Below are 15,453 nucleotides of genomic sequence, written 5' to 3' on the forward strand. Positions count from 1 at the left end.
AAGGATTTTTATAATTGTATTCAGGATATGGGGAAACGATTTATAACCAGGGGATATCAAGAAGAGATTGTGAAGGGCTGGGTGGACGAAATCAATAAGAAGAATAAAGAAGAATACATGCCAAATGTTGGATTCTATTGGATTTATTTGAGGACATTTGATTATATACTGAGAGACGATCTACTAGTGAATTAAGGAATGTGACAAGTGCTTACTGTGATTAGAGTTGAGGATAACATTCATAGATGTTATCATTGCTAGGTTTTAGTTGGGGAGGTTTTTTCTTAGTTTAAGCACCTCAGATTAGATTGACTGGGTATTTGTTGAGATTATATTTTACTAATAGAAAGGTGAGCTTCGGATCCAGTAAAAATCACCCCTCAATATTAATAGTTGTATCCATCAGAAATGGCGCATTCCTGCCCTTTCCCTCTGAAGCAGATTAGCACAGCAAAATGACCTGTTGTGCTGCCTTGCACCAAAAAGTCATAATTCTGACCCTTGGTTCACTGACGGCAGTGCCAGGTGGCATTTAAGAGACAGGATCCTTACTGTTTCTAAGTGCATCTTAATAAGCTAATCATTTCAATAAACATTGATCACTGCAGTGCTCTAAGCCAATGTACTAAAATGAAACTTTAAAAAAAGATAAATTCCTATTTTTGCATGATATCTGATGCATGATGTTCACAAGAGTCCTTTGAGTCGTGCCACCTGGCTACTTCTTTGGCTCTACAGCAAAGTCTGATCCCTTATTTAGCTCTGCCTATGAATTTGCTGACCTTGTCCAGCTCCAGTTGACACCAATCACTGTCAGAGTTCACCAGCTGCTTCTGAGTCTCTCTGAATGTGAGCAGAACTTGAATGCTGGGATACCTGCACTCTACAAGTAATGTGCATCAACTGAGCTTGGGACTTTGAAAAGAGTGCAGTAGAGTCCAATAATGCGATAATGCATCCACAGCAGGGATTGCTGTTTGACCTCACAGTCAAAGATTCACATACTCAGTTGTTCATCCTTCCGAGGCTGATGAAACAATTATTATAATTTTGGGTAAAAATAAACATTTGTTATCTGTCAATACGAATGAGAAACTGTAGGAGGCTGGCCTGGCTTGTAGTGTGTACCAGAGGTACTTACACCTTGTGCCTAATCCCTTATTAGTGTAGAAGAGGTGTTTCTAGCAGCTTAGGCAGATAGAAGGTAGCTATGGCAAAGCAGCTTAGGCTGAACTAGGAGACATGTAAAGCTCCTACTATACCACTGGTGTCATATGCACAATATCATAAGAAAACACAATACACAGATATACTAAAAATAAAGGAACTTTATTTTTATGACAATATGCCAAAAGTATCTCAGTGAGTACCCTCAGTATGAGGATGACAAATATACACAAGATATATGTACACAATACCAAAATTATGCAGTAATAGCAAAAGGAAGTAATGCAAGCAGTGTAACGTTACAATAGATTGCAATAGGAGCACATAGGTATAGGGGCAACACAAACCATATACTCCAAAAGTGGAATGCGAACCACGAATGGACCCCAAACCTATGTGAGCTTGTAGAGGGTCGCTGGGACTGTAAGAAAACAGTGAGGGTTAGAATAATAGCCCACCCCAAGACCCTGTAAGGTAGGTGTAAAGTGCACCTACAACCCCCAGAGAGCACAGAAGTCGTGATAGGGGGATTCTGCAAGGAAAACCAGCACCAGCAATGCAACAACAATGGATTTCCGGACCTGAGTACCTGTAAGACAAGGGGACCAAGTCCAAGAGTCGCGATAGTGTTGAGAGTGGGCAGGAGCCCAGGAAATGTCAGCTGAGGGTGCAAGGAAGCTGCCACCGGATGGGAGAAGCTTGGTATTTTGCAAGAACGAAGAGGACTAGGAACTTCCCCTTTGGAGGATGGATGTCCCACGTCGTGAAGAAGCTTGCAAAGGTGTTACCACGCAGAAAGACCACAAACAAGCCTTGCTAGCTGCAAGGGTCGCGGTTAAGGTTTTTGGATGCTGCTGTGGCCCAGAAGGGACCAGGATGTCACCACTTGGATGAGGAGACAGAGGGGGCGCCCAGCAAGTCAGGGAGCCCTCACAGATGCAGGCAGCACCCGCAGAACTACCGGATCAGGCACTTAGAAGAGGAGTGAACCGGAGTCCACCCGGAGTCAGAAAAGGGAGTCCCACGACGCCGGAGGACAACTCAGAAGGTTGTGCACTGCAGGTTAGAGTGTCGGGACCCAGGCTTGGCTGTGCACAAAGGAAATCCTGGAAGAGTGCACAGGAGCCGGAGCAGCTGCAAATCACACGGTACCCAGCAATGCAGTCTAGCGTGGGGAGGCAAGGACTTACCTCCACCAAACTTGGATTGAAGAGTCACTGGACTGTGGGAGTCACTTGGACAGAGTCGCTGAGTTCCAGGGACCACTCTCGTCGTGCTGAGAGGGGACCCAGAAGACCGGTGATGCAGTCTTTTGTTGCCTGCGGTTGCAGGGGGAAGATTACATCGACCCACAGGAGATTTCTTCAGAGCTCCTGGTGCAGAAAGGAGGCAGGCTACCCCCAGAGCATGCACCACCAGAAAACAGTCGAGAAAGCCGACAGGATGAGAGATACAAGGTTGCTGGTAGTTGTCTTTGCTACTTTGTTGCGGTTTTGCAGGCGTTCTGAGCAGTCAGCGGTCGATCCTTTGGCAGAAGGTGAAGAGGGAGATGCAGAGGAACTCTGGTGAGCTCTTGCATTCGGTATCTGAAGAATTCCCCAAAGCAGAGACCCTAAATAGCCAGAAAAGGAGGTTTGCCTACCTAGGAAGGAGGATTGGCTACTAAGAGAGTTAAGAGCCTATCAGAAGGAGTCTCTGACGTCACCTGCTGGCACTGGCCACTCAGAGCAGTCCAGTGTGCCAGCAACACCTCTGTTTCCAAGATGGCAGAGGTCTGGGGCACACTGGAGGAGCTCTGGGCACCTTCCCTGGGAGTTGCAGGTCAGGGGAGTGGTCACTCCCCTTTCCTTTGTCCAGTTTCGCACCAGAGCAGGGCTGGGGGATCCCTAAACCGGTGTAGACTGGCTTATGCAGAGATGGGCAGCATCTGTGCCCATCAAAGCGTTTCCAGAGGCTGGGGGAGGCTACTCCTCCCCAGCCATCACACCTATTTCCAAAGGGAGAGGGTGTCACACCCTCTCTCAGAGGAAATCCTTTGTTCTGCCTTCCTGGGCCAGGGCTGCCTGGACCCCAGGAGGGCAGAAACCTGTCTGAGGGGTTGGCAGCAGCAGCAGCTGCAGTGGAGACCCCCTAAAGGCAGTTTGGCAGTACCCGGGTTCTGTGCTAGAGACCTGGGGGATCATGGAATTGTCTCCCCAATGCCAGAATGGCATTGGGGTGACAATTCCATGATCTTAGACATGTTACATGGCCATGTTCGGAGCTACCATTGTGACGCTATACATAGGTAGTGACCTATGTATAGTGCACGCGTGTAATGGTGTCCCCGCACTCACAAAGTCCGGGGAATTTGCCCTGAACAATGTGGGGGCACCTTGGCTAGTGCCAGGGTGCCCACACACTAAGTAACTTTGCACCCAACCTTCACCAGGTGAAGGTTAGACATATAGGTGACTTATAAGTTACTTAAGTGCAGTGGTAAATGGCTGTGGAATAATGTAGACAGTATTTCACTCAGGCTGCACTGGCAGGCCTGTGTAAGAATGGTCAGATCTCCCTATGGGTGGCAAAAGAAATGCTGCAGCCCATAGGGATCTCCTGGAACCCCAATACCCTGGGTACCTCAGTACCATATACTAGGGAATTATATGGGTGTTCCAGTATGCCAATGTGAATTGGTGAAATTGGTCACTAGCCTGTTAGTGACAATTTGGAAAGCAGAGAGAGCATAACCATTGAGGTTCTGGTTAGCAGAGCCTCAGTGAGACAGTTAGTCATCACACAGGGAACACATACAGGGCACACACTTATGAGCACTGGGGCCCTGCCTGGCAGGGTCCCAGTGACACATAGACTAAAACAACATATATACAGTGAAATATGGGGGTAACATGCCAGGCAAGATGGTACTTTCCTACAGAAACCCTTTGAAGTGAGCATGCAGTCTATCACTACGCCTCATGTGCTACAATCATGGAGGGTGTAGCCAAGAAAGGAACTGCTCAGAACAAGGACTTTTTCCTCTCCCTACTCACATCACCCATTAAAGGATTTTCTTTATATTATCATATCATGTATTTCTTTATTCATAGGGAATACATATTTCATTGTACACCCAATGGCTGGATAATTTGGTTATACTGAAAGACTGTGAAATCTAAGTCAAGCTTTCTGTCCGAGCACACGCCTGCACACCTTGTCTATCCTCTCCAGCCAATCCGACGGTACAATAATATTTTCCTGACTTTAGAAATTAAGGGCCTGAGTTAGAGTTTGGAGTATGGGTTACTCTATCACAAACATGACAGATATCCTGTTCGCTATATCATGATTTCCATAGCATATGAAGTAATCATACTACGGTGGATGGGTGTGTTTTATGTCCGCCACGTGAATGCAAGTGTGACTATTTACAGCTCTGTTTACATATACTTCTACATTAATTCCTAATTCCCAAAAGTGTACAGGATTATGCCTTGAAAGCAATGTCAGGTGCAGTTGTCCAGATGCACTCTAGGAAAAGTAACGGGGTACTTAAAAGCATTAGCATTTCTGGAATCGTACAAATGGTACAATTTGAATCGAGAAATGCAAGTATTAATGTACAATTGATCATAGATTTTTTTTTCTCTGTAGGGAATTTTTCCGCATGCAGAAACGCTTCATACCTACAGCTCCATGTTTGGATGGTGCTCCATTCTCCTTCCTATGATGGGAATGTATGTTCTTACGCCCATGGTAGGATCAGACCTCCAAATTGGAAAAGAGCCAGAGAAGAGCCAGAGAAGAGTTTTTGAATACCCAGAAACTGAAGAGCATATGGCCAGTCCACAACTCATGCCACAAAACGCACCATTTAAAACCTACTTCCCACTCCTTGTTTGGTATTCACACCTGCTAGGTATCCTTTTGTGAATAAGCAAAAGGTGTAAATCTAGACAATTTTTTATATAAATGCATGGAATTCTGTCCATGTTTTTTGTTAATATTAATCAGTAATTGGTAAATAATCATCTCCATACCAGCCTTCAGGTAATGGTAAGTAGGCCATTGAAAGATTCTTTCTTAAAATGCCACTTTTGGAACAGTTCATTCAGCCACTGAGGTCTACCTCAGTGCATTTCTCAAAAGGTCCACAACTGCCACTTCCATCCCTGCAGTGGCTGCTGTTAATGGTAACATCTGGCTATGGTTCAGTTTCCTAAGCAAAACAATGTTTTGTCTCTTGGGCACTCTCTTTCTTTCATCTATAGTGCTTTTGAAGGCAACCCGGTACCCTCTTGTTGCAATCTGCAGTAGTACTGCAAGACAGTGGCTCTACAGTTGCCTCAAAGCAGGGCTGTCCCTGGTGACTTAGGGCCCAATTTATACTTTGGTGAACAAAGTAATCTTGTTGGCTTGGTGGAGGACTTAACATCCACCAGGCCGAGACAACTCTGCTCCCCAAATTTAGAAATGATCACCTACCTGGAGATCATTTCTTTAGCATTGGCAGGAACCACCGTTACAGAGTTTCCTGTCAATGCTAAAGAAAGGTGGGTGCAGGGCTCCGCCAGCATGATTGAGCCCTGCACCAAACTATTTTCTTTTTTTATTTTCAAAAAGAAAATCCCAAAGCTGAATTTTCTTTATGAAAATGAAAAGAAAATGCTCCCCTATCCACGGGAGCTCTCTCCCATAGCGAATGGAGCATTTAGTAGCTTTCACTTCCCCTTACCACCAGGGTTGTCTTGGCAGTGACTGGCAGTAAAAACTACCCTCTAATTCCACCCGTCTAAATTAGGTGGGCGGCAAAATGAGGTCTACCTCTGACAGTCCTTATTCCACAAGGCAGTCGGAGGGGTAAATCTTGGCAGATTCAGAGTAGTCTCCATTGTAATTTAATCTAAGGTCCACCCGCATCTAAATTTCGCAGGCACATGATTATCTTGGCCATATAGATATTATGTCCCAATTGAAAATGAGTATCTAAAATGCAAAGATATAAATCAAGCCCTATGTCTAAGTCAGGCTAAATCAGATTGCATACACTCTCTTAAAATTCATCCATCGCCATTCAATAGTGCCCTCAGTGCCCTGGCAGGTCATCATGAACAGCAATTCCAATCCTGACTTTTCACCTATAAATAATTGCCATAAAAGTGAGTTACTCTTATTTGATCAATAGAAGCAAACCAAAACTACAACACCCAGAATCCACTAGGTTGTCACATGAAAACCAACAAATAGAAAAGGTAGTTAGGGGGATGCATCAAAGTGATTTAATGGACTGTGGTGGCCACAATACTTGGCAATATCTGTTGCAGACTGCATACTTATCGCCAGTGAATCTTCCCGCCTAAAGCTCAGCCCTGCAGTGCAAGCACTGATAGCTGCTTGTTTGTATCTTTTCCCAATGTGATAGGGCGTGAGGGAAAGTGCTACATTTAATCACTGTGTACACCAAGTATCTGGGTGAAAGGCATGCCAGGCGTATGCCACCCTGGGAGTAGTATTAGCTCTGTGACATTCATAAGAAGGTAGTTGGCAAAGCACCTCTGTAGGAGGGAAAAGCAAGCTATAAATATCCCTGCCACACACAGACATAATGGATATACCAAACAGTCACCACGTGCTTGAGGTAAATTCCTCTCCACTGACCCACACATCAGAAAAAGGAAGCCATGTTTAGAGTTTTGATGGTGGAATTTCGAGCAGTCGTGGTGATTTTAAGTCCACCGCCACTTTTTGATGTGAAAATGTTGCTGTTCTCGCAATGGCGGCATGGATTCTCCCCCAAGATGGTGTTATGTTGTGGGACTACTCCACTGGTTGGGGGTGGAGTGCCACAGGGAAATTGGCCAGACCCCTTGCGTGAATGGCATTGCAGTATGCCCCTGCCGTAAAGGGCATAGTAACCCCTGGCCTTCCAGCACACAACAAAACTGGTGACGAGTGCCAAGGAGACAGCTCTCGCTCTTCTTTTCTCTCTCCATACCTGCTTGTGGTGGGTCGAGGGTTTCACCCTGCCCGTTGGTGTCACTCCGGCAGTCTCCCCAGTCTTTGGAGAGCCATAGTGTGCAGGTTCGCTGCAGCGGAGGCCAGACATGCGCTCCGAGTGCAGCTTTCTCTCAGCAGCCCGTGTCCCTGCCAGACAAGTGCCCCATGTATGAACACAAGTGGTACAATAGTAGGGACAAATATAAATACTAATTTATTAACAATGAGCTTCTTAATTGGTCATTAAAAATGTACTTTAATTACAGCAAAATTATTCGGTTCATTTTTGGACATAAAAACCAAAATGACACACATACAACATATGTATCATACACAGTAGACTTACATCACAATTACCTACAGCAACATATACATAATCGTAACAGAAACTGTCTTCATCACTCCAAAAAAGACGAGGGCCCCATCAGCATAAGCGTCAAGAAAGATGAGATGCTGAGGGGCTTGCTGTGCTCCGGCCCTGCGGGGGAAGGACGAGTGTGCTGTGTGCCTTGCTATGAGGCTGTAGCCCCGCCCCCTGGCAGCTCTGGGAGGTGCAGAGGAGCATCTAAAAGGGGACAAACCATGAAGACATGCTCCACGGTCAAGTGATTTCTGCTGAACCACCACAGCAGTGCCAACAACAAGGCAAGGTGAGCACACCCGGTGCCCAGATCCTGCAGTGCCTTAAAGCATGGACACTATTCCGTTGCAAACAAGAAAGGAACATCACACAGAAAGACCTCAGACCCCACTGCAGCCATCACATCCATAAACTGACGCACGGTGGTACCAGCCATCTGCCCACCACCTACAACCTGCCCGAAAACCAGACATCTATCCCTGCTGATCCATGGCATCCATTCGAGCACTGGAGCCATTTGTGATGGACGAACAGACATCAGTCCAAGCAGTGAAATGGAAAACGTGGGTAGAGTGATTGGAAAACTACTTTGCAGCAGTGGCGTTAGATCCTGACAGGCGATAACCCATGCTCCTACACCTCAGTGGCGCCGTGATACATAAAATTAGCAAGCCAGTGGTGGAAGAAGGCCCCCCCCCTTCTACCAGTCCCTGAAGAGGGCCTTCACTGTGCACTTTCAACCTCTTGCCAACCCGGACTACGAGAGGTTCCTTCTTCGGCAAGCCCGACAACTCCCGGAGGAGTCAGTGGACACTTTCTATGCACAACGCAAAGATCTAGCCAGCACCTGTACCCTGCCCGACGCAGAAGACGACGTAAAAGCACAGTTTGTTCATCATAACATGGTAAATGTTTTCCTTTGACAGAGGGGATTTTTTCCTTTTCAGAAGCTTCCCTTAAAACTAGCCACCAATTGTTTGACTATGAGCAGTAAAGTGCTTTGCTCTTGTGGTATTCTGTCATGCCTGTTATGAGAGAATAATTTAGGATTTTCTATTTATATATTTTTTATTATACTTTGCTCTGTTGTTGGAAACTTCTGGCCGCAGCTTCTCGTCCTAATATAATTTCATCAACACCTCACATTGCTGGCTTCCTATTACCAAATTGCTGCTGGCTTTTATGGGGAGACCACATAATTCTCAGAATTGCCAGTCATCATCTTTCTCCAAGTCTAATAATCCTCTTCGAGTGGTGCGCACACATATAACTAAATCTTCTCTACCATCATCTTTAACAATGGATAGTGCTGCAGTCTTTTTAAAGGATAGCGCCTCTTCATCTCATGCTGCTGGCGCAATTACAAAAAAAACATCTAACACCTCCTCCGTCAAGCGTCCCAAAAAAGACCTTGATTCTCCCTCAAAATCACCTACACATCTTACTCTAGATTATGGGTACTCACAAACATTTTCTCGGGGGCCAAAATTCCAGTATGGTTTGCAGCCGAGGGCTGCACTGAAGTGACAGCGGGGGTGGGGGGCGGGGCTTATAGGGGTCACAACCACCCGTCCCCTTTTTCAAAACATTGCTAAACAATGCTGCATCTGCTCTCACCCCTACCCCAGGATCACACACAGCGCCATCTGCTCTCACCTCTACCCCGGTAACACACACAGCGCCATCTGCACACAGCGCCATCTGCTCTCACCCCTACCCTAGTATCACACACAGTGCCATCTGCTCTCACCCCTACCCCAGTAACACACACAGCGCCATCTGCTCTCACCCCTACCCCAGTAACACACACAGCGCCATCTGCTCTCACCCCTACCTCAGTATCACACACAGCGCCATCTGCTCTCACCCCTACCCCAGTAACACACACAGCACCATCTGCACACAGCCCCATCTGCTCTCACCCCTACCCCAGTAACACACACAGCGCCATCTGCTCTCACCCCTACCCCAGTAACACACACAGCACCATCTGCATACAGTGCCATCTGCTCACCCCTACCCCAGTAACACACACACAGCGCACACACACAGCGCCATCTGCTCTCACCCCTACCCCAGTAACACACACACAGCGCACACACACAGCGCCATCTGCTCTTACCACTACCCCAGTATCACACACAGCGCCATCTGCTCTCACCCCTACCCCAGTAACACACACACTACATTAAAAACAAATAAATAAATAACCAAAGAGCCTTACCTGCCTCAATAAAGCACTGTAAAGATGCCACAAATGTACAACGGCAGGCAGGCGGGCGGGCGGCAGACGTGGAGACGGTGACAGGAAGCAGACGAAAAAGCCCCGTAAAAGTTAGCTGCAAGCACTGACTTTTAACAGGCTTTGGCTTCCCGCCACTAGCCAGGATCGTCATGGAAACGCCATAAATAATGGCTGCCGTACATAAACATAGAGGAGGGCCGCAGGAGCATGCGCAAAGAAGCCACTATTGCGCATGCTGCCGCGGCCCTCTCCTATGTTTATGTACTGCGGCCATTATTATATGGCATTTCTCTGACGTTTCCGCGGGCCGCCAAGGTAGGTCAGTGGGGCCGCTGGCGGCCTGCGGGCCGTACTTTGAGTAACGTCGCTCTAGATTATGTCATGGAGGAATTGCGTGCACTAAAGCCCTTTATTATGGACACTAATGCCTCTTTGCAACGTATAGAGGAGCAATGGTCCCAACACGAACAACAAATTTGTACTCTGGAACAGAGAGTCAGTGACCTTGAAGATTGCAGCACTGTCAATCCTCAGATCTCTAAAGACATAGCTCAACTTAAAAGGCTTACTGAAAACTTAGAAAACAGAATTAGGAGAAATAATCTTTGCCTTTTTGAGATTCCAGAAGGTTCTGAAGGATCTAACATGATTGCCTTCCTTCAAAAAGCAATACCTTCAATTCTTCGCTTACCTCCTACCTGACCCCTCTCTATCCAACAGGCACATCGTTTAGGTCCACAGACTTCAACTGGCCCTCGTGCAAATCCTAGAGGAATATTATTATTCTCTTTCTCCAATTTATTGACTTGATGCAAATACTCTCGGAAGCCAAAAAGATGGGCTCTTTGCAATGGTCAGGTCATAAAGTGTTTTTCACACAAGACTTCTCTCCTGCTACAGCTGCACATCGCAAACAGTTTTTGGACTTACGTCCACAACTCAAATCCTTGAATATTCGATATGGTCTTCTTCACCCATGCCTTTTCAAAATTGCATTCAAGGACAAATCTTACTTGTTTAAGGAACCTTCAGCACTACAAACGTTTATTAACCAACACAAAACAGAAGCAATGGAACTAGGAGCATCTGCAATTACTTGAAGATATAATTTAATTTGTCTTTAATGTCCTTTTTTATTTTTATTTTCTGGACAGTTTAATAGTAATGGTTATGTTTAATATTTATAGCCATGGTTTTCCTTCTCTGCATCTTCTTACTTATATATATATGTTTTTTTTTAGATAGTGTTCTTTGTGCAATCCTCATGTTCCTTTCCCAACCGTATCCCTTTCTCACCATCCAAACTGTTCTCCTACACGTTCCACTGGTAAGCTTTGATTTTTATTGTTTTTCATGTCACAGTCCTTTATTGTAGTTATTACGTTATTTGGTCTCCTGAATAATACATTTTTCGTTTGTATGTTTTTTTTTTCTTCCATGAAACTCGCCTTCATATGTTTTAATATCTAATATCACTTTTCTTGTGCTGAAGCCACTCTAGCCTGTCTTTTCAGGTTCTCCACTGTCCCTCTACATTTCAGGGTATTCACTTTCTATCTTGCTTTCTTTAGCTTTTGTGGACTTTAGTCCCTGTATTGCCACATCCATGTATATACAACTTCTGGAGGTCATCTTCCGCCTTTTCATTTTCTTTACTATCTTGTTTCTTTTCAGTTTCTTTGTTTTTGCAAAATTGATATGCCTAGTGTTTTCCTTGTTACAGCAGTTGTTTATTAATACTTCTTGTTATGCAACTTAGAACTGTTACTTGGAATGTTAAGGGGCTTAAACACCCCATTAAACGCCAGCGTGTCTTATCTCACCTAGCTCGTTTGAAATGCCACATTGCTTTGTTGCAAGAGACTCACCTCAACAACTCTGAGGCAATTAAGCTTAAAAAACAATGGGTGGGGGACATTTTCTACTCCCCTTCCATCACAAACAAAAATGGGGTAATTATACTCTGTCATAAATCTCTCAAACCTTCCATAATTTCACAGCATCAAGATACAGAAGGTCTCTGGGTACTTGTTACACTTACAATTGACAGTATTTCTCTTACTATCCTAAATAAATATATACGGCCCCACACATCCAGATCCAAATTTTTGGAAGAATCTTTCACATATTGTCTCTGAACATTCCTCAAATAATTTACTAATAGGTGGTGACTGCAACCAAATTCTCGATCCATTTTTGGACAGACGTTCCAAGTCACGTTTTATTCCACATGCCTCCCACAAAGCTTTTTAAAACTTTATTTTACAGCATTCTCTCTCTGATTCCTGGAGAGTATGCAATCCTGACCTCTTGGAATACTCTTTTTATTCTCCTAGCCACCATTCCCATTCCAGGCTTGATTATATCTTTCTGAGTAAAGGTTTATTGCAACATATGGTCAACTCTGAAATCGGTGCTATTTTGATCTCAGATCACGCACCTGTGATTACTGACCTTGATCTTTTTCTTAATGGTTCTAAAACATCTTCATGGAGGTTTAATAACTCTCTACTTTCAGATGCTAATTTTATCGCTTCCTACAGTAAGTTTATACAAGAATACTTTCACATCAACGATAGTGATCAACTATCATTTCATTTTGTGTGGGATGCATTCAAAGCAGCCTCTAGGGGTTTCATCATAATTTACGCTCACTCCAAAAAAATTCTGCTCAACAAAAATCGACTTCCATCCTTGAAAGTATAAAGTCCCTAGAACATGAATACTATACTCACAAAACTAGTAAATCACATCTTGAAGCACTAGTCTCAGCTAAAATGGAGTTTAACCAATATACCACTGAACAAGCATGCAGCACCCTCCTGAAAATAAATGCCAGATATTATGGTGGTAACAATAAAGCTGGTTCTCTTCTAGCTCGATATTTGAAACAAAGAAAAGAAAAAACAACTATTAAATCTATCACAGATAACAATGGTGTTAAACACTTTAGAGATAAAGATATAGCATTGTGTTTCGCTTCTTACTAAGGACTAAGGACCTGTACACTCCAGAACACATACCAACAGTTGAATCTCTTAACCAATATTTCTCTAATCTCAAACCAAGAGACCCATTGCAGATTGACCTCTCATCTTTAGACCAACCTCTACAACTTACTGAACTATATACAGCTTTATAATCTCTCCCCAAGGGTAAGGCTCCAGGCCCAGATGGCTTCACAGTAGAATTCCTTATTCATTTTGCTAAGTCTCTTTTCCCCAAACTCTTTCAATTACTTAATCATTTTGTAATGTCAGGTTCTGCATCTGGTTCATTTACGGATGCCATGATTTGTCTTATTCCCAAAAAAGATCGGGATGCCACTGACTGTAAAAATTACAGACCCATATCTTTAATTAATACTGATTGTAAACTCTATGCCAAAGTTTTAGCTCTCCGTTTACTCCCATATATACCTGACCTTATTGATTCTCATCAATCTGGTTTTATCCCTAATAGAAATGTAGTAGATAATTCCCGTACTTTTTTAAATATTGTTAACAAGGCATCTAAACGTAAGATTCCTCTGGCAGCTTTATCATTGGATGCGGAAAAGGCCTTTGATAGGGTCTACTGGGGCTTCTTGTCGAAAGCATTGGAATGGCATGGACTAGGTACTAAATTCCGACATTTTATATCCATTCTTTATTCCTCACCATGTTCCTCGGTTATAACAAACGGTATCCGATCTCCTTTTTTCCCCTCTTAAAAGGGGTACTCGTCAGGGATGCCCATTATCTCCTTTACTGTTTATTTTGGCTCGCGAACCTTTTCTATACCAATTAAAAACGTCTGAACAATTTACGGGGTTTCAAATTAAAAATGCGCACATCAAATTTATGGCATATGCTGATGATATTCTTTTGTTCATGTCTCACCCTGACACTTCTCTTCCTGCATTCCTGCATGAGCTCAACTTATATTCTGATGTATCTGGCTATAAACTTAATATAGACAAAACAGTGGTCTTACCACTTAAAGCTCACTGCACTGGCTCTGTATTCCTTGATGCAGGATTATCTTGGAATTCTTCTAAGATTAAAAACCTGGGGGTATGGTACTGCACTACTCTCAAGGATACATTAAGGACTAATTTAGAAATCTTATCTGCAAAGCTTGTAGATCTCACACAGAAATGGTCTCCGTTATATCTCATGTGGTGCGGCCGCTTGGACACCATTAAGATGATGCTTCTCCCTATCATTAACTTCTTCCTTATGATGCTTCATATTAAGATACCCAAACTATTTTTTAGTTCAATTGATAAAATTCTATCCAAGTTCCTGTGGAACGGTAAACAATCCCGAATCTCTCTCTCGAAATTAAAACTTCCTAAAGTACAAGGTGGAGTTAATTTCCCTGACTTTATAACTTATCACAAATCTTTTGGCATTAAGAAAATACATCCCTATTTATCTACACTCCATGATGCCCCTAAAAAGCTATGGTTCTCTTTGGAAGAAACATTTATTTCTCCCTTTTCCCATAAACACATTATATTTATGTCTAACCCCCCCAAAATTCTGATTTCCCAGCACTATCTCCCATTCAGTCAACTTACTGAAACCTTTTTTTATTTTGCATCTTACCCCCATTAATCAATTCTTTAACAGTCCTATTTGGCACAATAGTTCGCTTAGGAAACAAGGTAAAAGCTTGTGTTGGAAGGCTTGGATGACTAAAGGTATTCTTCTCATTTCCCAATTATATCATAAAGACTCTATCATCCCTTTTACTACTCTCTCAGCAATTTATAATCTCCCTATTCGCATGAAATCCCAATATATCATTCTTTCTACTCTAGTCCAAGAGGCCCTCAATAAACTTATACATCATAATCATTCTTCTCTTGCATCATCTCCACAACCGATTGTAACTTCTAATTATCCTAGGGCAGCTGGAATTTATAAACTTTTAAGAACGTCTGTTTCACATAGACTCAAATCACCTATTGAGACATTGTGGGAATCAGATCTTGGTGTTGTTTGGTCAACTTCTTTATTGTATAGAATATGGTATAAGATACATTCCACTGCACGCACTGCAAGCCTCACACAGACCCTATATTTTTTTATAACAGACTTTTCTACACTCATGTACGCCTTTCAAACTCAAACTTGCACAAAATGACAATTGTTGGGGCTGCCACACTCAGCAGGATACTGACTTTCACATGTTTTTTTCCTGTCCATCCCTATCTACTTTTTGGTCCTCAATATGGTCCCGCATTTCAGCAATAGCGCAGATCTCCTTACCAATGTCATATGAATTACTGTTTTTGGGTGGCATACACGATATCTGGAGTTCATTCAGGCCTCTTGGAAAATTGGTGGACCTTTTGCTTTCTATTGCAATCTCTATTATTACTTCTAACTGGAAATCTTCAGAGAACATTACTCTCAGACAGTGGTGGAATTCTGTATGTTATCATCATAGACTTGACAGCTACAAGCTTGATTCAACAGGAACTTTCTTCAAACGTCATCAGCTATGGTTGCCATTAAGTAACTATCTCTCACGCACTGCGAAGGAAATTAATTTTTCTCCTTCTTTTTAAAAAATGTCTATATATTTCCTGTTTTTCTTCTTATATATACTTATTTCATCTTACATTCGCTGTAACTAATGTCTATTACCTCTCTCTCCACATGGCTATCACTTGATTCCCTTTTCTATCCCTATAGCTCTTCTCCCTCTC

The sequence above is a fragment of the Pleurodeles waltl genome, chromosome 6 (assembly GCF_031143425.1).
Source record: "Pleurodeles waltl isolate 20211129_DDA chromosome 6, aPleWal1.hap1.20221129, whole genome shotgun sequence".
NCBI classification, from domain to species: Eukaryota; Metazoa; Chordata; class Amphibia; order Caudata; family Salamandridae; genus Pleurodeles; species Pleurodeles waltl.